This window comes from Petromyzon marinus, chromosome 78 (genome assembly GCF_048934315.1).
Source record: "Petromyzon marinus isolate PM22_M1 ecotype Great Lakes invasive population chromosome 78, UKy_Petmar_22M1.pri1.0, whole genome shotgun sequence".
Taxonomy (NCBI): domain Eukaryota; kingdom Metazoa; phylum Chordata; class Hyperoartia; order Petromyzontiformes; family Petromyzontidae; genus Petromyzon; species Petromyzon marinus.
In genome coordinates this window covers 78,513-101,014 of record NC_133744.1, presented here as the reverse complement: position 1 = coordinate 101,014, position 22,502 = coordinate 78,513, and the positions used below count along the sequence as shown (strand labels likewise).

At 49.5% G+C, this 22,502-nt stretch overlaps 1 long non-coding RNA gene across 1 annotated transcript; it reads left to right on the top strand.

Moving 5' to 3' along the window:
• The first annotated feature begins 6,424 nt into the window (after positions 1–6,424).
• LOC142907398 (uncharacterized) lies at positions 6,425–22,502 on the top strand. Its single transcript, XR_012930998.1, has 3 exons — positions 6,425–6,510; positions 7,499–7,570; positions 21,589–22,502. It is a non-coding gene; the product is annotated as an uncharacterized LOC142907398 (long non-coding RNA).

The following is a 22,502-nucleotide window of genomic DNA, read 5'->3' as shown; positions in this document are numbered from 1 at the left end:
CCTCGAGCCGATACAGCTGCCCGGAGTTGCCATCGGCAACGCACGTGCGTCATCGGTGGAGGGTGGGGTGATTTCTCCTTCGTGTTCAGAATGCAAAAAAATATATACGCAACGCTGAGGTCAATTTATTAAAGTTTCATGTCGTCTTCTCTACTCCCCCACCACATTGTGTGCATTTACTACTACAGGGTCGGTAGATACTAATATTACAGCGCTTATAGAGTACGAGCGGGAAGTACCCCGGCGTTGCCTGCGCGAAAAATATATTTAAAAACTTCTCTAAAAAAACACTACATATTTATACACAGATACTAAGGTACAGCATTGTCAAAGCCCGGTGAGCCGGTTATAGAAGTGGGGGGTAAATGGCTGATCTAAAAGGTTTGTGAGAATTTTCAACCCCCCCCGTCAAAAAATATTTACCCCCGCGTAGGTATATATACCTACACACCCTATATACAACAGAGTAAATAGTATCGATTGACTTTGTAGTTGTATTTACTGACTGTATAGTTAGTATCTACTGAGCCAGGAGTAGCTACTGACTGTGTAGTAGTATTTTCTGATTGTAGCAGCAACTACTGACCGTAGTAGTATTTACTGGCCCTACAGTAGTATCTACCGACTCTATAGTAGCAACGACTAACTGTATAGTAGTATCTGCTGACTCTATAGTAGTATCTACTGACTATAGTAGCTACTCACCGTAGTAGTATCTACTGACTGTATTTTAGTATCTACTTACTGTAGCAGTATTTACTGAATGTAGTGGTATATACTGACTGTTTTCGTATCTACAAACTTGATAGCAGTATCTACTATCACTACAGCAGTGCATACCGACTGTGGTGGTACCTGCTATGATTACAGCAGTGCAAACTGACTATGGTGGTGCCTACTATGATTACAGCAGTGCATACTGACTGTGGTGGAACCTGCTATGATTACAGCAGTGCATACTGTGGTGGTACCTGCTATGATTACAGCAGTGTATACTGTGATGGTACCTGCAATCACTACAGCAGTGCACACAGACAGCCGACCCGGCTGCAACCACCATGCCAGCGGGGCCCAACCCCCCCATTGAAAGCCGAACAACTAACCGTGCACGTGCCCGAAGGTAAAACCGGCTGCTAGAAAACCCCAACCTTAGGGCAGCACGGCATCCCAGGCATCACAATAACAACAACAACAACAACAACCAAACGAACGGGAAAAAGTAAGACGGCTTCTTCCGGCCGGCAGTGCCGAGCGGGCGCCGGGGGCTGGGCCCTACGACCGGCTGCCCAGGCCATCACCGGAGCCGCATCCCCCTTGAACGGGCATGCGCTGCCGGCCCGCTTCCCCGTGTGGCGTCCGCCGCCGGTGCAGGTGGGCTGTCAGCAGGCAACAGGCCCACCGCCATAGCCTCCGGTGGCCGGGGGGTCCTCGCCGGCGCTACTTGGAAGGGCCCTGGGGGCACACAAACAGGGCAAACGCCGCCCCCATCAACAGGACCCGGCCGGACAGGCACGACGGACGCATCGCCCGCCGGCCACCCCGGAGTTGGGGTTGGATCCCCCAGGGTAGATGGAGCATAGCGTTTGAGCCGGGACGGGTGCACTATCCACCGCCGGCGTCCGAACCGAATCCGGACGCACTGCGGCCGGGGGACTTCCACGACCTCAACGGGACCCTGCCAAGGGACGGTGTAATTTGGCAGATGTGCCAACCGGGACCTTGGGGAACAATGCAGCCACGCTTTCTGGCCCGCTACCCACGGGAGGCCCGCTGCCTGGTGTTTGGGCAGCCGCTCGTTAGCCGCCTGCCGGCCGGCGGAATTCTCGGCAGCGGCCTGCCGTGCCTCGCGCAGCCGGTCAAGTGCGACTTTCAAAGGGACCGGCACAGCCGACCCCTTCCTGGAGGATCCCACGTCCAGTTGGACGTGCACCGGGGGGCTCCGGCTCCCTCCCGTACATTAAATAAAAAGGCGAAAATCCCGTTGAGGCGTGAGGAGCCAACCGATACGCTGCCAAGACCCCCGGGACAAACAGGTCCCAGTCCGATTGAGACGTGTTCACATGGTGGCACAGCATGGAAGTGAGGGTGCGGTTCAAGCGCTCTACCATCCCGTCCGATTGGGGGTGGTAGCGCGAGGTGCGGATTTTCTTGGTGCCAAGGAGGTCACACACCTCCTTGAGCAGCTTAGACGAGAAATTCCGCCCCTGATCCGTCAACAATTGTTCCGGCGCGCCCTTGTCCAACACGTGTACCCCTGGACGAACGCCACGGTGGTAGAAGAGGCCGACTGATGGACCAAAGGCCACGCCACAGGCCAACGTGTGAGGTACTCAACGCCCACCGAGAGGTATTCATGGCCCCGTTGGGATGCAGGGAATGGGCCCAAGATGTCGAGCGCCACGAGTTCATTAAAGCGAGAAACCCGGATGGACTGCAGCGAGGGCCCGGTCCTGGACAACTGGGGCCTTGCTCCGCGCGCAGTCGTGGCTACCCTTCAAAATCAGTGCCACGTCACCCTCCACACCTGGCCAGTAATAGTCCCGCTTAAGGGTCAATAGGGTCTTGTGGTAGCCAAGGTGCATAAGCTTCTCGTGAATGGCTCGGGTTAATTTACCACGCAGGCTAGTGGGCACAACCACGCAATAGCGTTCCAATCGGGCATCCCAACGCATGAGGAGTCCCGTCATGCGCGGCGATCGCTGGGGCCGCCGACGAAGCTGAGCCGTAGCTTCAGCAGAGAGGAATCCTCCAACTGCAAGCTGGACCATACCTCCCGGGGGAGTCCCGGGCCGAAATCCGCGGAGCGTCGCCACACCCGGGGGGGGGGGGTGGCCGTCTCGGCCGATGCGACCAACTGGGCCGCGACCTCCCCTGGGGCCTTGCAACGGCTAGAGCCCAGGGTGCAAGCACACCCGCCGCCTGCCGGCAAATCTGGACAAGCCATCCGCATTTCCATGCAGTGCCCCCTTTCTGTGGATAACGTCACAGGGGTACTCCTGGAGCACCTCGGCGAATATTGCAGGGCCGCGTGGCGGGTCCGCCTGGGCCATCCAGTGGGTGACAATGGTGGTGCACCCGACCCCTCGAGGACAAACCCCCCCTGACGATGGGCCCCAGCCCCGCTAGATGCATGAGGTGAGTGGGGGCGGCCGCGCGGGCGATGCGTCGCGACTCGCCTGGAGCCCTGGGGCCCTGGGCTCGATGCCGACGAGAGTCCGGGAGGAGTTGGAGCCCCCCTTGCTGAAGGCCCCCGGGGCATTCCTACACCCCCTGCTCAATGTGGCCCTGCTGACCTCAGCGGAAGCAGGTCACCGTGGCAGCGTCCTGCGGGCGGGAAGGTCCCGGCCGCCCCCGCTGCTCCGGACGGCGACCACCCGCCCCCCCCTCCCGCGACGACCGGGGATCGCCAGGGCCTCTCAGGGTGTCCACACCCCGAGAGGCGGCCTCCCCTTCTGGCACCGGGATCCCCGCGCACGCCGCCATCCGGCGGCTGTTGGCGGAGGGAGAGGTGCGCCTGGATGTTCTCGGCCACCGCCAACGACGTTGATCTGGCGATCGCTACCGATGGACAAAGCGATCCCCAGCTCACGTGCCAGGTCGGTCGAGTAGCCGTTCCAGGGCCATCGAGTCCAGCGCCCTGCCCTGTGCCAGGGCCAGGAGCGAGCGGCGGAAGGCCAATGGCGACTCCCCCTCCTCCCGCCGCCGCAGCGAAAACTCCAGGCGTGCCCTGGGCGGTGGCTCGTGTACAGCAGCGGAAATTGCGTCCGCTTGCGGCGCCCCCACCAACGTGGCCGCCGACTTCCAAATTGGCGGGCGGCGAGACGGCGGGGGAATCCGGCGGTGCCACTCGGAGCGTGGGCCGGGTGGGCGCGTCCGCGCTCCCTCCACCTCGGTACGGGTCGGCGGTCGCAGCTGCTCCATCGCCCGCAGGAGCAGCTGCGACCGCCCCTCGGCGTCGCCACCCCCCGCCACCGGCGGCGGTGATGCGCTGGGACCCCCAGCAGCCGACACCTCCTGCCCCGCCGAGTCCATCTCCACGGGGGGCAGTCCGTCTCCGGGGCGCCGGACTGCCCCCCGGGGTCGCAGCCGGAGCCTCCCCAACGTCGTCGGCACTCTCCCGGCGTCCCGCCGGTGGATTCTCACGCCGCCCGCCAGTTTTAGGCATGGCGGCGGCAACGTAACCACTCCTGACACCAGTAGTTGAGAAGTTCCCGACGACTCACTCTGAGGCTGAGGTAGGTTAAGGGCTTCCGCCAATTGTTTATTACAAATCTTTAACAATACAAAGGCGTGAACAACTTCCCAGGGGTTCGGGGTCCAGGGCTAGGTCCCGACACAGCCGGCTGCCCTGTGCTGTCTCCTCTGAATTAAAACATATACATCTGGCCCTCAAGAAGAATGGATACTCTGACCGTACCATCCGCCAAGCTGTTTCTCCCACCATACAGAAACAACCACTTGATACTCCGATCAAAATCATCACGTTACCATACATAGCAGGCGTTACTAAAAATATTTCCAAAATTTTAAACAAACACAAGATCCAGGTTCGGTTCAACACAGTACACAAAATTCGTGATCTGATCCCATCCGTAAAGGATGTCATTCCTGACTTACAGTACCCCGGTGTTTACAAATTGAGTTGTATCTGCGGTGACTGCTATATCGGGAAGACGAAACGACATATCTCTGACCGAATTCGCGAGCACAAATTAGATTTAAAACACGGCAGAACAAATTATTCTGCCGTGGCTGATCACTGTTACAACACTGTGGGTTATCATGACATTGTTTTCTCCGATACCAAGGTACTCTGCAAACCTCCTGGTTATTACCAGACATTTGTCCACGAGGCCATCTAGATATACAAACACAGACACAACTTCAACCGAGAGGATGGTTTCAAATTAAGCAACCATTGGAAAGATGTCATAAATCAAGTCAAACGTTAGCTGCCTTTTAATTGTACAGCAATTTTCAGTGGTGGTATACCAAACTTTAGCTGCTTCTTTCGTTTTCAAAAACGGCTTAACTCAGCCTTCCCACCCACCCACGTTCCTTTCTAGCTCCTCCCCCCCTTAACCTATATATAAATCCGATCGTCTCAGAGCTGTGCACTTGACACAGATATTCTGCTGTGACTATTCCACCTGAAGACGGAAGCTTGTGTTTCCTCCGAAACGTCGTGATTCAATTGTTTTCTTTTATTTCATTTTACCTACGTGACTTTACCGAATAAAACCAAAGAGTATGAATCCTTGCAGTCACGAAAGCTTCAAATCTAGAAATACTCTGATAATTTATGCATTGTCCTTGAAACTAATTGGTCCACACCAGAAAAAAGCTTTCCTTGGAGCCTAGTCTCATATGGTGTTTGACCAGATGATGCCAAAAGGCACAAGGACAATGCATAAATTATCAGAGTACTGTTTTTTTTTTTTGCATTCTGACTGCAAGTATTGTGGTTAATGTAAACATGATTCCTTGCAAAAGGTGTCAGTTTTGTTGCCAGAAAAAAAGGGGAAACCCCTATTAGTAGATGTTGTTGATGATAATGATGTTCTTGTGGATGTTGTTGTCGTTGTTGTTGATGACGGCGGCCCGTAAAACTCCTCGTTAACCTGTGTGTTTATTGCATAATTTAACTTTCATAGTGGAAAAAGTCAGCAGTGTACATGAGCGCTGTACTTTTTTTAGTGTTCAAATGCACTGCTGGATGAAGGCCCACCGCAGGCTGTGTGTACGCTTGTCGTGGCTGGAGGCATGCCGTCATTACACACGAACGCGGCTGAGGTGTTGTGAAAGAGAGCTGACGTCACCGCCCATACGTGCGTGATCACGTGCGCGTCGGGGACGTCATCCTACCCGTGCCTGTTTCGGGGGCGTACATGTTTGTGAGGGACGCACCTCTGGTTGGCTGCTTGGTCCCGGTCACGTGACTCACTTCAACCAATCCGTGCCGCGTTAATCACATAATGACAGAATGACAGAATCACAGACCTGGGTGTTTATATATTAGGATATATCGTTCAATTGTCCATCACTCACATTTGTTGAGTTTTTCTTGTATAATTTCTAATACCTTGGAAATGATACCAATCATATAAATACAATTTCTGCTTCTCCATCATCAACCCGTGCCCAGTTATTACATTGGAGTTCGTGTTTGGTGGAGTGGTCGAAAGACTTCCACATATCCCTGGGCCCTCACTAATAAGGAAGAACAATCCTCTACATCAAGCACATATTTTGAAAGACGGGGTCATAAGATGCGTGTTTTCACGTGAAGTTTTTACAATATCTTCTTTACTTGTAACATTATATTGTTGTGCTGCACAAGGTAAGAACTGTATTAAAATGTATATAATTGAAATGAGTTAATTCGTCATAAATCACTGAAATTAATCATTACTCTTTTTCCCCAGTGACATCAGCCCACACAGTGAGTGGCAACAAAATTGAAGTGACCATCGAGATGGATGGATGTCATTTGCGAGGAATCCTATATTGGTATGAATTGATTCTATCCTTCTGATGTGTTTTTTTTTTGTCCCCATAATTCTCAGAGACATGAATTATTACTCTGATGGCCAGTGACTGTTTGTTGGGTCTTCTCGATAGGAATGCATTGCTGTGACCCATTACATTCTATAAATGATTATGAACGATTTGATCGAAACACGAATTTCAAAACTAATACAGTACGGACATGTTTTATAACGTATCTTTGTTCCAATTAAATGCCAGGTTGCAGGTGACATACTAGAACATGGAACAAACCGTTAAACTTTTCATTTTGTAGAAAATGATAATTCATGTAATTGTCATTGCAATAATTGTTTTCATGACTTATTCTGCAATCCAATTTATCAGTGTAATAGTAATAATATAGTCATGTTATGCATAATAAAGTCAAATTAACACGTAGGATTTCGCCACTAACAATTTTCATAGTAAAGTTTTTTGGGTAAGATCGCATACGTATAACTGTGCCGTAACCCTCCACCTCCCGACACAGCCAGTAAGGTTTGTCACGTAAACAAAATGAGCTTATTAATTTACTACTTTAATATATATACTCTGTGTATTACCGAAACTCTTGAAATCTCAAATGATTAAATTTGGTCAGACACGAAAGGCCAGATTTCACATGAACACCTGAATACAATTGTTTTTTAATTCAACTCACTGCCCACTATTTCAAACGTAGGTTTTGCAGCTGCACCCACATTGTGTGTTGCAGAAATTGTGTGCAGCCCAACCTTACCTTCAGCAGTGCAACCCACCTTGACGTGAGCTCCACTCAGCGTAGCACCAAGTTGTACTCACTTTTAAGTGATGTGACCGCTGCATGCAATCCTTCTCCATATGCACCAGCCAGACTAACTGAATGTTGTACATTGCACTTTAGGTAAGTAGTATTTTTTTTATCTGTAAAATATAAGTGATGTTAGTTATTTCTTGATAATTTAAGCTACTAATGACCTTTTTTTTGCAGTGAAAAACCATTGGCCAAGCCGAATGTGAGAGTAGAGATTGAAGGAGTATCCTTATCTTGCACCTTGGACAGGTAAGAATGCATCCTTTGCTTACTTTCTTTGTGGAAGATTGTTCTGATGGCTGGAAGTGGTCCGTGCTCTGGGTAGCAACTATATTGCCATGAATAATTTACTCCGGAACCTGATTTTGAAAAACTGGATTTAAACTCCTCTTCAATTAGATATAGTATTACTGCGGAAAAAATGCGCCGCTTATCATTCTAAATGGACGTAGAATCTTGCCTCACTATTCACTGGCTACTGTTTAAGCAATCGCTTTGCATCAACACCTGTGCTATTGGGCTAGCAAAATCTATCTCACTCTCCTCATTGCAGCTGACATGAATAATATTCTATCATATCTACAGTATAAATGTTAATTTTGTCTGTCTGTGTGTGTACACACCCTTGTGACGCTTTTAACTGACAAACTGTGGGGTTTACTTATCAAAAAAGTACCCAGATACCACGCGATATGCCACATGACGAAAAAGCGATGTTCTCATCCGTCAAGTTTAAAGCACGTCTCTATGCATGTGCAGCATATGCTATCTCGTGGTCTTTGCCCCTAGCAATGCACACACGATCGGTGGGGACGGGGAGCGGGGGAGGATTTTCAATGGTGTTCAAAATGCCAAAAAAATGGTAAATACTACTATAGCCCATAGATACTACTACTGTAGAGGAGGCGGGGGGATGGTGGGCGGTAGCAGCCCAGCTCCAGCCTACCAAGGTGCCACTTCTGCCACCTGGGCAATCTGGGAAAGACCGGTGGCACTCCATGGGAATTGGCCTCACCACAGCACTTTGTAGCGTTAGTAGATACTGCTATATAATCTATTTCTACTTTTATAGAGTCGGTAGATACGAAGATAGAGTCGGTGGACACTACTCTATAGTAGGCAGATACTACTGTCGAATTAGTATATTAGTGTATACTACTATAGTCAGCATTTTCTACAGTAGTGATAGCAGATACTGCTAAAGAGTTAGCAGATACCACTATAGAGTTGATGAATACTATTAAAGAGAAGGTGCATATGACTAAAGTCAGTATATACTATATTCATTATATATACTACTATAGAGTAAGTAGATAATGCTATAGTCAGCAAATACTACTGCTGTGATAGTAGATACTACTACCGTCAGTATATACTACTGTAGTGATAGAAGATATTACTATAGTGATAGAAGACACTACTATAGAGTTAGTATATACTACTATAGTCAGTGTATACTGCTATCAAGTCAGAAGATTCTACTATCGAGTTAGTAAATACTACTATAGTCAGTTTATACTACTGTTGAGTGAGCAGAAACTAGTTAATCATTATAAACTACTGTAGTGATCGTATTGATTTGAAGCTTTCATAACTGCAGGATTCCGAACTCTTTGGTTCTTTCGGTAAAGTCACGTAAGTAGAAATAAAATAAAATAAAGCATGACGTTTCGATGGCAACACAAGCGACCTTCATCAGGTGGCACCGATACAACAGGACAACCGCTGACATAGGAGAAAAAGTTGCTGACAACAACAGTTTATAAAGGGTTTTGGTGGGCTCCACTCAAGGGCAAGTGGGCAGAGCTAGAGAAGGAAGAAAGGGGGGAGGCAAGAGGCGAGGGTGAGAGGGGGGTGGGCATAGGTGATGAGGACAGGAGGAGGTCGCCCTATTAATGTGAGAGATTAGCATGTACAGTGAGGGAAAAAAGTATTTGATCCCCTGCTGATTTTGTACGTTTGCCCACTGACAAATAAATTATCAGTCTATAATTTTAATGGTAGGTTTATTTGAACAGTGAGGGACTAAATAACAACAACAAAAAACAGAAAAACGCATGTTAAAAATTTTATAAATTGATTTGCATTTTAATGAGGGAAATAAGTATTTGAGCCCTCTGCAAAACATGACTTAGTACTTGGTGGCAAAACCCTTGTTGGCAATCACAGAGGTCAGACGTTTCTTGCAGTTTGCCACCAGGTTTGCACACATCTCAGGAGGGATTTTGTCCCACTCCTCTTTGCAGATCTTCTCCAAGTCATTAAGGTTTCGAGGCTGACGTTTGGCAACTCGAACCTTCAGCTCCCTCCACAGATTTTCTATGGGATTAAGGTCTGGAGACTGGCTAGGCTACTCCAGGACCTTAATGTGCTTCTTCTTGAGCCACTCCTTTGTTGCCTTGGCCGTGTGTTTTGGGTCATTGTCATGCTAGAATACCCATCCACGACCCATTTTCAATGCCCTGGCTGAGGGAAGGAGGTTCTCACCCAAGATTTGATGGTAGTTGGCCCCGTCCATAGTCCCCTTAGCAGAAAAACACCCCCAAAGCATAATGTTTCCACTTCCATGTGTGATGGTGTTCTTGGGGTCATAGGCAGCATTCCTCCTCCTCCAAACACAGCGAGTTGAGTTGATGCCAAAGAGCTCTATTTTGGTTTCATCTGACCACAACACTTTCACCCAGTTTTCCTCTGAATCATTCAGATGTTCATTGGCACACTTCAGACGGGCATGTATATGTGCTTTCTTGAGCAGGGGGACCTTGCGGGCGCTGCAGGATTTCAGTCCTTCACAGCGTAGTGTGTTACCAATTGTTTTCTTGGTGACTATGGTCCCAGCTGCCTTGAGATAATTGACAAGATCCTCCCGTGTAGTTCTGGGCTGATTCCTCACCGTTCTCATGATCATTGCAATTCCACGAGGTGAGGTCTTGCATGGTGCCCCAGGCCGAGGGAGATTGACAGTTCTTTTGTGTTTCTTCCATTTGCGATCACACCAATTGTTGTCACCTTCTCACCAAGCTGCTTGGCAATGGTCTTGTAGCCCATTCCAGCCTTGTGTAGGTCTACAATCTTGTCCCTGACATCCTTGGAGAGCTCTTTGGTCTTGGCCATGGTGGAGAATTTGCAATCTGATTGATTGATTGCTTCTGTGGACAGGTGTCTTTTATACAGCTAACAAGCTGAGATTAGGAGCACTCCCTTTAAGAGTGTGCTCCTCATCTGAGCTTGTTACCTGTATAAAAGACACCTTGGAGCCAGAAATCTTTCTCATTGAGAGGGGGTCAAATACTTATTTCCCTCATTGAAATGCAAATCAATTTATAACATTTTTGACATGCGTTTTTCTGGATTTTGTTGTTGTTATTCTGTCTCTCACTGTTCAAATAAACCTACCATTTCTTTGTCAGTGGGCAAACGTACAAAATCAGCAGGGGATCAAATACTTTTTTTCCCTCACTGTAGCTAAAGAAGGAAGAAAGGGGGGAGGCAAGGGGGAGGGTGAGAGGGGGTGGGTCATCGGTGAACAGGTTGAGGATGGGGAGGTCGCCCTGTTAATGTGGGAAATCACAAACGGCAGGAAGGATGGAAGTATCACAGCAAATTCCGACCAACCTGGTTAAAAACGTCCTTCAAATTATTGCTCAGCTTGTACCCATCTTCTATGTTGACGTTATCTCTGTGTTTATATATCTGGATAGCTTCATGTACACATCTTTGAAGGTAGCCCGGCGGTTTGCAGAGCACTTTGGTCTCGGAAAAAAACAATATATTGCGAGCCCACTGCGTTATAACAATGGTCAGCTACGGCAGAGGTATTGGTTCTGCCGTGTTTCAAATCTGCCTTGTGTTAACGTACATGGTCCGAGACACGTCGTTTCGTTTCTCCAGTGTAACTGCTGCCACAGGTACAGCTCAGTTTGTAGGGTATTGTATGTCAGGAATGACCTCCTTCACAGATGGGATCAGATCACGGATTTTGTGTACTGTATTGAATCGGACCTTGATCTTGTGTTTGTTTAAGATTTTGGAAATATTTTTGGTAACACCTGGTATGGATGGTAACGTGATGGTTTTGATCAGCGTCTCAGGGGGTTGTCTCTCCATGGTTGGAGACAGATCTTGGATACTCAGACCGTTCTATTCGCAAAGGTTCCAGTGAACGAGTCGCTTAAATTAATTTATACACTAGTAAAGAATACTGGTTTACCAAATAATATTCCGAAACTAGCTGACCATTGTTTAAATAACACTTACTTCTTATGGAGAGGGGATTTCTTTAAACAAAAAGGAGCCGCAATGGGCTCTCCTTTATCTCATGCTATAGCAAATCTGTACGTGGAAAACTTTGAAACAAGAGCACTTGCCTTGAGGACATTAAAACCATCCTTTTGGTTTAGATGTGTTGATGACAATAAAGTGTTAAAACTTTCGTGACTGCATAAAATTACTCATTGGTTTTTTTCGGTAAAGTCACGTATGTAGAAATACAATAAAATTATATTAAAACAAAACAATCACGACGTTGATGACACTTTGGCTGTCTGGTCACATGGTAAAGATACACTTAATGAGTTTCTAAATCATCTTAATGCACAAAACCCGGCCATCCAGTTCACCATGGAAATGGAGGTGAATAACACACTCCCATTCCTAGATATTTTGCTTGGACATGGCCTAAACAGTAAAATAACACACAGCGTTTACAGAAAGCAAACGCACACTGATGCCTATCTGAATACAGATTCACATCAGCACCCAGCTCATAAATCCTCTCTTATCAAGACACTCATACATCGGGCTAAAACAGTGTCAGATGGTGAGAGTCTGGTGAGGGAGATTAAACATTTTATCTAGATTTAAATTTTTTGTGACTGCAGGGATCCATACTGTTTGGTAATTCGGTAAAGTCACATAGGTATAAAGGAAAATAAATTAAATCACGACGTTTCAGGCACAACACAAGCATCCGTCATCGTGTGAGACAACCACAGCAATAAACAATTGCTGAAGTGGACAAAACGTCTGCTGTAACAAGAAGCTATATAGGTAAAAGAGGGGGGAGGACCCAGGGAGGAGAGATAAAGAGGGGCGTGTGGGGTAGGGGGAGTGGAGTGCTGCTAGCTAGAGGGATTAAAGGGCGAGCACAGCAAAATGCCTGTGGGGGGGGGGGGGGGGGGATCGGTGGGGAGGTGGGCGGGGCTGGGAGTGGGAGGCTGAAGAAACTGGAGATGCGGATATGAAGGCAACACCATAAAGCAGTTAAGGTTTTACCTGGTTAATAAGATCCTTCTAATGATTGCTCAATTTGTATCCATCTTCTCGGTTGAAGTTATGTCTATGTTTATATATCTGGATGGCTTCATGAATAAACCTTTGATAGTAGCCCGCAGGTTTGTAGAGTACCTTGGTTTCGGATAAAAACAATATAATGAGAGCAAACAGCGTTATAGCAATGGTCAGCTACGGTGGAGGTATTAGTTCTGCCTTGTTTCAGATCTGACCTGTGCTCGTGAACACGGTCCGAGAAATGTCGTTTCGTTTCCCCAATGTAACACCCACCACAGGTGCAACTTAGTTTGTAGACTCCAGGATATTGCATTTCAGGAATGACATCCTTCACACATGGGATTAGATCACGGACTTTGTGTACTGTACTGAATCGGACCTGGATCTTGTGTTTGTTTAAGATTTTGGAAATATTTTTGGTAACGCCTGCTATGGTATCGTAACGTGATGGTTTTGATCAGTGTCTCAGGTGGTTGTTTCTCCCTGGTTGGAGATACAGCTTTGCGAATAATGTGGTCCGAGTACCCATTCATCTTAAGAGCCTGGTGTCCGTGTTCCAGTTCGCTGGTTATGTGGTGTTGGTCAGAAATGCAGTGGGCCCTATGGTGTAGTGTTTTGATGAGGAAATTCTTCGGTGCCGGATGGTGGTGGGAATCAGGTTTCAGATAGCAATCTGCGTGGGTTGCTTTCTTGTAGACAGTGTCCCAACGAGCCATCAGATACATTCTCAAACATAACATCCAGGAATGGTAGCTTACCATCCTTCTCCACTTCCATGGTGAATTTGATGGATTGGTGTATGGAATTAATGTGGTTGAGAAATTGGTTCAATGCTGGCAGGCCATGTGGGCAAATGACGAAAGTGTCATCTACATATCTATTCCTCACGGAAGGGCGTAGGGCGGATGTCTGGATGGCATCTGTTTCAAATATATCCATGAAAACATTCGCGATCACTGGTAATAAGGGGGAACCCATGGGGGTACATTCAATTTGTTTGTAGAAAGTACCATTCCAGGTGAAGTAAGTGTTGGTAAGACAGTGCCTAACCCGAGTAGGAACCTCAGGGTTCAGTCCATGTTGGACTAAATCTTCAATTATTGCTAAGGTGTCAGGCACAGGAACCTTGGTGAACAGAGAAACTACATCAAAGCTGACGAGAAAATCATCTGGGGACAGTGAAATGCCCTTGATTAGAGAGACCAAAGGAGGGGAGTTATGTACTGCTGAGGTAGTCTTGTCAGTGAATGGAAGCAATATATCAGACAGAAAACGGGCCAGTTTGTAGGTAGGTGAGTTGGAGTGTTAATAGATAGTAAAGTTACTTAATACATAAGAGTCTGAGTGCTTCCATCCTGAGTTCGTGGGCAATTATCTTAATTACTAAAACTGTATCCTGCGGCGAGATCTGAATCCTGAGACCGGACATAATTATGCTAAAATCAAAATCAGTAAATGTTTACGCAGAATCATAATCAGCAAAAGTTAAACTGAGATCAATTGTATTATTACGATTGGTAATACACCCCTCGACAATGATGCTAAGCATTACACACGCGCACATTAATCACAAACCATCACACACACAGAATACACCCAGTAGACAACGAAAGAGCCAATAATAATAATACACTTTACTACACACACCTATTGATCATGAAAAAAACACACACTAATAATACACATACTCACACACACATAGATAATACACATCATACCCATACATGTTCACGTAACATTTCACACTTAACTAATCACACATACGATTGATCCCATTACACTCACGATTAACATCAATTCACATTAATTACACACATATTTAATAATTGTATAATTTTTACCTGATTTACATCATTACACAAATTTGCTTAATTACATAATTTTTCGTATTTTTCATTATAATTGTATTTTCGTTAAAATTTCAACACACATATACAACAGCACTCCGTGTTAACTGATCATGGAAAGTGAGTGTCCATGTACCGTGTATCAGTAATCAGTAGCATAAGCCACTGAAGTCGACAGGACTGCTAAACCAACTTATCCAGTGTATAGTATTTGATAAAAATGTAAAAGAGAGCCGACACGAGGTTGCAGGGGGTTCGTCCTTTATTGCTTCTCCCAGTCCACACTCGTCCCCAGCCTTCTTTGTCCATTTCCCACCAGTCTTTCCCTTCTTGCCCCCCAGCCCCCCTCCTAAATCTCCTCGCCTGCTCCTCCTCTTCTCCACTGTTCCCACTCCACTGTCCCCCTCCTTTTGGCTGGAATCCTTCCCCTGACATCCCTTAGATCACATTTCAGTCTCCCCATAAGCCACCACCCCCCCCCCCCCCCTCCCATTTACAGTAACAACAACCCTTAACCCCCAGCAATTACATAATATAACAACAACAACAATATCAATTGAATGGGTCTGCCCGGGTCTCCAGCCAGTGCACCGTAACAGCCCGGACATCCACAGGCCACAGATGACCTCCGTCAGAGCCCCTCTCATCACGGTCCTTGGGTCGGTGGCGCTGGTGTCTCATTGTCCCGTGCGGCTGTCGCTCGGGCCCCTGCGACCACCGGTCATGCTGTCTCCCCGTCAGGCCTCACATGGGGCACTGTGGGTGACAAAGGAACACAGGGCACTGAAGACCCCGCAGGTTGGGGAGTAGTGGCTGGCGACCCTTGGCCCCGGGTAGGGGTGATGATGATGATGATGGCGGTGACGATGGTGATGACGATGGAATTTCCTCAGCAGAGGATGATGTAGGTGATGGAGGTGGAGAGATGCATGTCTTAAGGCAGATGGGGTGCACAAACCATCGTCAATAACCCAGTTGGACCAGGACGCACTGAGGTCGGAGTTATTTTACGACCTTCACCGGCCCTTTCCAGGGTCGGTGCCATTTTGATGAGAGGCCGACCTGCACCTGAGGACAGTGTAGCCATGCCTAGTCACCGACTTTAAAGGGCTTGGCTGTCACTGTCCTTTCCCTTGGTTGTCGGGCTATGTGGCCACGGCCGTTTGGCGGGCCTCCCTCAAATAAATGAGGGAGGCCTTTAGCGCCTTTGGCCATGCGTTGGCTCGTGTGGGAATGTCCATCAGCTGCACCTCAATAGTCGGGATGGGGTCCCGTCCGTACGTCGGGAAACGTCGAGAATCCTGTTGGTGCGTGCGGGGCCACCCTGTACGCGGCTAAGACCAATGGGATGTGGAGGTCCCAATCGGAGTGGTTCTCATATTCTTAGTTTTTTCGGTAAAGTCACCACGTTGAAGAGAAACAACAAAATAATAAAATATATATAAAACAATAAAAAATTCTCACGACGTTTCGACCATAACTCAAACGGTCATCTTCACCAGAGCAGACATCTTTTAGTGGCTGCGAGGAGAAATTCCTGCCTTTATCCATGAGCAACCGATCCGGTGCCCCCCTTATCAAGAACATAGCCCCCCACCAAGGCATCATCGAGGCGCTGTGCCGTTTGATAAGGAGCCACCTAATGCAGTACTCGACTCCAAGGAAAAGGTATTAATTTCCCTGTGGCATGACCGTCAGCGGTCCCAGGATCTCCAACGTGACCAATTCGTTGACCCTGGTTACTGCAATTGTGGCTTCCGCCGTGCACATTTGACGCAGGTTGTAACCCGTCGGTGCACGTCAGTGGTCATGCCTGGCCTGAAGTAACGACCTTGTAATGTGGACAGTGTCTTCCACCCAGCCAGGTGTAGCAGCTGGTGGCAGTGCACATCCATGACTAATTGTTGACGCAGCGAATCCGGAACCACCAGGCATCACTGGCATCCCACTGGGTCCAACCATCATGAGGAGGTCCTCCCATACGACATACTCCTTCCCACTTCCTCCGCTTAGGTGCACAGCGCTTGCAGGGGGCCTTCTCCTGTTGTAGACATCTCCAATCCTCCAAGGTTAGCCCTAGATCGTGGTCGGTCAGCTGGACCTCACCCTGTGTGCCCTCTGTCGTGTGTACGGGAGCGATAACCGTTCCCTCCGGCATTGCCTCCTTGCAGCGTGCCGCGTTTGCGGTGCATGCACAAGGGCCCTGGGGCGCCAACCAGGACAATGCTTCCACGTTGGCGTATATTGTCCCCTTGTGATGTACCACCTCGTACCTGTAGACTTGCAGGTGGTCTATCCACCTGGCCAGCTGGCCCAAAGGCAGGTCGATGTGGAGCGAATACTGCAAGGCTCCGTGGTCAGTGCAGACCAAAAATTTGCGACCATACAGGTAGGGTCAAAATTGCTGCACGAAGTGGATGACCCCCAAGAGCTCCCTATGTGTGACACAGTACCGCTGCTCTGCTGGTAACAGCACGTGACTGCCACAGGCAATAACCACCTCTGGACTCTGCTGGGTTGGCAACAAGACACTGCCGATGCTTACATTGCTGGCGTCTATTTCCAGGATAAAGGGGAGGCCGAAATCCGGAAAGGCCAAGGGTGGTGCATCCATCAGACGTGCGCGCAGCTGCTTGAATTCCTCCTCCTCCAGGGGTCCCCAATAAAACCTCTGGTTCTTCGCCGTCAACACGTGCAAGGGCTTCGCAATGGTTGTAGAGTTGGGTACAAACCGGCGGTAGTAGGACACGAAACCCACAAACCTGCGTACCCCTGGATCCCTCGTAGAGACGGCCCAGGCCCTCATGCAGGCCGTCTTTTCCGGGTCTGTAGCCACTTTAAACTTACTGATGACGTGGCCCAAGCAGCGGAACTGACGACCGCATGAGTTGGCACTTCGACCGCTTGAGCTTCCGGAACTGCAGAAATACCTGATGTAATCGGCCAATGTGTTCCTCGAATGATTGGCTTAAGACAATGACGTTTTCAGGTAGATTAGGCATGTATACCATTATAGGCCTGCTAAGGCCAACTCCATCAAGCACTGCAACATCGCCGGTGCAATCTGGAGGCCCATAGGCAGGCTGTTGAATTCAAACAGGCCCTGTGGTGTGCAGAATGCTGTTTCGGGCTGGGAGTCCGCGTCCAGTGGGACCTGCCAGAAACCAGACAACAAATCCAGCATACTGAAAACATTTTCTCCTGACAGTGCATCAAGTGCGTCGTCGATACACGGTAGGGGATATGCGTTGGCAAGCGTGGCAGCATTGATGCAACAGAAGTCCACGCAGAATCTCAGTGAACTGTCTGACTTCTTGAGTAGGATCACCAGTGCCCCCCAGGGATTTCAGGATGGGGAAATGATGTCGGCCCACAGCATCTCCTGCACCGCTTGTTGAATGTGCCCTTTTTTTCCTTTGGGCTCATGCAAAAAGGTGTTTTGGAGCAGGGGTGTGGCGTCCACCGTGTTGATGTGGTGCTGCAATAATATGCGTGCGTACTAGGTCGAACGGTCCCCGGCTGAACACATCAGATAACTCCTGCGGTAATGAGTGCAGCTTGTGCTTCTGATCGGCGGGCAAATCCGGCTCAGGCTACGCCAACTGGTCTTGGACCTGCTGATGCTTCCCGCGAGCTCAGGCCCCATTCCAGGGACTCCTAGTGACAAGGGAATGATGTGGGCCACAACCTTTTTCTCACCTGCACCATCGCTGCTCTGTTCGAGGTGTTCATCACTTGAATGAACAGATGCTAGTTTCCCCCTGGACAATAGTCTCAGTGGTTGACTTGCATCGGAGACACCCGGATGGGTGAGTCTGGCAGGGCTGTCACATGAGAGGACCGATATCACAGCTGTATCAGCATCTGGGCTCCCGGGGGAATGGAGACCAGACTCACTGACCAGAGCCTGCATGTAGGGTACCCCCCCCCCCCCCGACTGGCCCCCTCCACCTTCAGGAAATGGAGATGAGTTCCCTGGACTTCCACCCACTCATAAGCCGGATCGATTTTCATTGGCAGTTGCCTTAGAAAGTCCGTCCCCAACAGGCAGGGCACGGGCAGTGTTGCGGAGACAAGAATGGGTCCTGCAACGGAGAGCTGCCAAGTCTGCATCTGGGCTTTAACCTGGCCTAGGAAGCCCATACTCCCTCCGTTTGCCATGACGAACATTGTCTTGATGGGGAATAAAGGCCGATTTTTATATGGCAGCATCTCGTGCATGGTGCTCGAGATGATCGTGGCCGATGCCCCCGTGTCACCCAGGGTGCGTGCCGACACTCCCGTGATTGCACCGACCAGCTTCTTCCATTGTGTTGCTGGGTGTGAACACAGGCGGCAGTTCGCTATCCTGGATGTTATAGGCACGGGGATGTGGTTCCCTGCCTTGGGGTGGGTTGCAGCAGGGTTAATGCGCCCTTGTTACGTGGGGTGGGCTCCAACATGTAGTGCAAGGTTCCCACCCCCCCCCCCCCACCCCACCTCCCCCTTGTGACGTGCGTGAGACAGCTCCACGGCACACCCGGCGATTGCCTCAGCCTGGGGTCGCTGCCCCTGGCAACCCACCGGCATTGCCGGCAAACAGCAACATCACCCAGCGCGGGCGATGTCACTGCCGACCATGACGTCACTTCCTAACTGCGGCAACACGTCCGGTTGCGACTCGGTCCCCGGCCCGGACTTGAACCCTGACCCCGACGAGACCCACCTCACCCGACCAATGCGGCGGCGGCAGCGGCGCCCGGGGCCCGACAACCGACGGCGCCAACCCCGAGAGGGCCACCGGTAAGGTCGCGGTGTCTGCAGTGTGAGCTGCCAGCCCGGCCGACCAGCCCGATGTACTCGCGCGCCGAGTAGGTCGGGACGGCGTCGCTTGCCTGGTTTCCTGTTGGTGTTTCGCCTCGGCTCCATGTGGGCCACCCCCTTGCCACGTGCCCCTCTCGACCACAGTGGTGGCAGACCCCATGGGGCGTTTTGTCTGGGGCGGCTCAGCGCGGTGTTGTAGAGCCGCCTGCCAGCAGAGCGGTGGCCGGTCGCGCCCCTGGTCTCTCTGGTCCATCAGACCCCCAGATCGCCGCGTAGACCTCCCACAGCAATGGCTGCTGGAGGTCCATTCTGAGCTGCCATTTAGACAGCATGTGGCCATGGTGCAGGGCCGGCGATTGGTGTCGCTGACCCTGGTAGCACTGTTGTAACAGGCCGGCTGCTACCCCCACCCCCCCCCCGCAGCACAAGCCACCTGGCCCACTGATAGCACCTGACCCACTGATAGCACCTGGCCCATGACCTGTTGATGGGCTTGCAGGATCCGGGTAGCCCACAGCGAATACACTTGGCCTGTGTCACCACCGGCATTACAACGGCAGCGTGGCAAGCATAGGGCGACGAGGTGCTCGACCACGAGGTCATCGAGCGCCTCATCGGCCAGGAGAGGGAAAGCCCTCTTTGACAAAACGAGCAGTGCACCCCCTGTAGTCTAAAAACGACTCTCTAGCCACCCGCTGGTGGTCCTGTAACCGTATGAAGGCACCCTCAACTGGAGAGTAGACTTCCCCCGAAGCTTCATGGGCTGCCTGTAGCGCGGTCTTGTTGCGCGTGGGAAGGGAGGTGTAAGAGGCGAGTGCATCGTAATCCAGAATGGATGGCAGCACTCGTAGTGCCTCTTCGTTTGACCATTCGAGAGGGTGGAAGGCAGCCTCGAATTGGCGGACAAACGCCTCCCTAGTGCCTCCCTCAGCCACGAATCTTTCGACGGGCCCCAGCTGGCATGCCCATCCTGCCACCTGCACCCACCCCATTTGGTGTCTAGCCCTGGTGGTCTTGGCAGGAGCGGCAGTGGCTGGCGTGACAGCGCTAGTTGTGTTTCATGCCCAGCCGGCTGGTCGGTCACCAGGCCCCGTGGTGCCTCCTCTGGTAGTGCGAGTGGGAGAGGGGGTCTCCGGCACTGGTGAGCCCCTCTCCATGAGGTGCTCCATGGGGTCTGGACACCCTACTTCTGCTCAATTGAGCAGGCCCCTTTGTTGCCCTTGTAGCCATTGTCGATCCCATTGCTGCAACCAGATGTAAAGGAGAGCCGACACGAGGTTGCAGGGGGTTCATCTTTTATTGATTCCCCCAGTCCACAATCGTCCCTAGCCTTCTTTATCCGTTTCCCCCCAGTCTCTCCCTCCGTGCCCTCCCAGCCCCCCTCTCATATCTCCTCGCCTGCTCCTCCCCTTCCCACTGTTCCTGCTCCACTGTCCTGACATCCCTTACAAAAGGTTGTGGTGAAGCAAAGTCACCACTTAACACATTTCAGCGTGTCGAAGTTCCCGTTGCCTCCCACTGATGTCTCCGGTCTAGCCTTAACCAGGGAGTTTATTGAAGACGAAAACTTAGCTCTCTTGCCGCGAGACCTGTCCATCCATTACTAGCGAGTAAGCAGGGTTTGGGGTTTCTTGAACCAAGCTATGAGGCAAGCTCGAGTTGCAAATCTTAGGCACGAATCCTAGGGAGCACGCTAAGCACCGTTTAGAGCTCCGTTTACAAGCAACCCGGTTTTTTTCAAGCTGCCGGCAGGCTTCTATGACCGAAGGGATAAGTAAATAAACTACCGACCATGTAAACTATCACTCTGGAGGGAAAACAAAGCGTTAAGTAGACGAGTTGGCGTATGAACAGTTCATTCAGCGCTACTCACTCGGCCATGATGTCACTGGAACCCAGTTGTTAATCTTTGAGAATTGCTCTCCCACGCAGTTGTGCTAAATCAATAATAAATTGGTAAGATTGTTCATGTAACAACTCTATTAAATGGGGGTGTCAGGCAGGGAGGGTTTATGACACATATTTTGTAACAATAATCGACAAAAAAATAAATTATGAGTCGAAATATTGGTCATTGTGTCCTATATGTTAAAGTGCCTTAAACAATTGTGATTGCACTTATTGAATGGTAATTGCACATTATATATGTGTGTGTGTGTGTTTGTTATCAGGGCATAAAGGAGGACCTGCGAATATGTTTTGGTTTTTGAGATTCCACAGCACATATCCTAGGGCAGTGCAGAGGCGCTGCTATCCAGGAGTAACCCTTGCCCTGTGTTCAGGCTGATCTCCAACTTCTAACTTGTCATGCTCGCGTATTTTCCACAGATATTCCGCAAAAAGTGACTCTTACTTGTCACGTATGAAACCATATTTTCATTCGTTTTTAGGTGAGTCGTGACCATTCGGCACACATTTCTGGGTTTAAAAAATATTTTATCCTCCCTCGAGTCTAACCACGCTATGGGGCTAGCTTGCCCGTGTGGACTTGTTCCTGCTCGCCAGAGACTGCGAACTCTGTTCTCGCAGTCCCCATATCGTAAGGGTGATTTTGGGGGGATGATCGAAACCAAACACCATGGTCGTCATGAACATGCCTCCCACAATTGAAATTTAAACTCGGGGAATGCTTAATAAATGCAACATAAAATCAACTCTTCAGTGTGAATCAATACCAATTTAGCAACAGCATCGGAGAACAGAGACAGTCCCAATTGGTACAAACAATGTCACAGTCCATGTACGGGAAAGTGACTCCTTCAACTTTTTGTTCGATAATTTCACCACGCGAATGTAGCTACACCAAAGGGATCCAAACGACCGCATGCTACGTCAGCAGCTTGAGCACAGCATCAAGAAGGTAACAAGGGCAGGCACTGCGCACTCTGCTGTCGCCAGACCCTCTCTTCAACACCAAGTAACCTCCTCGTTCTCCAATGTATAAATGGGACGGCAACATCAATTACATTCTGCGTGTGTTGAAGAACAAAGTGACAACATTTACAATCTGAGTACGACGTTTCGCCAGTAATTACAACCAGGTTCATCAGGCAACAGCCAGATTTGTGGAGAAGTCCTTCTGTTTCGTTCCTTATATAGAGGGGTGCATGTGATGGCAATACTTGTTTCACTTCTTGCTAGAAGTGGGAGGAGATTAATGAATGCAGATAAATGACTATGGGTATCCATTTCCGGTTGGGTAATTCATCAGGTAATCAACATACATTTTACAAGCACATTAT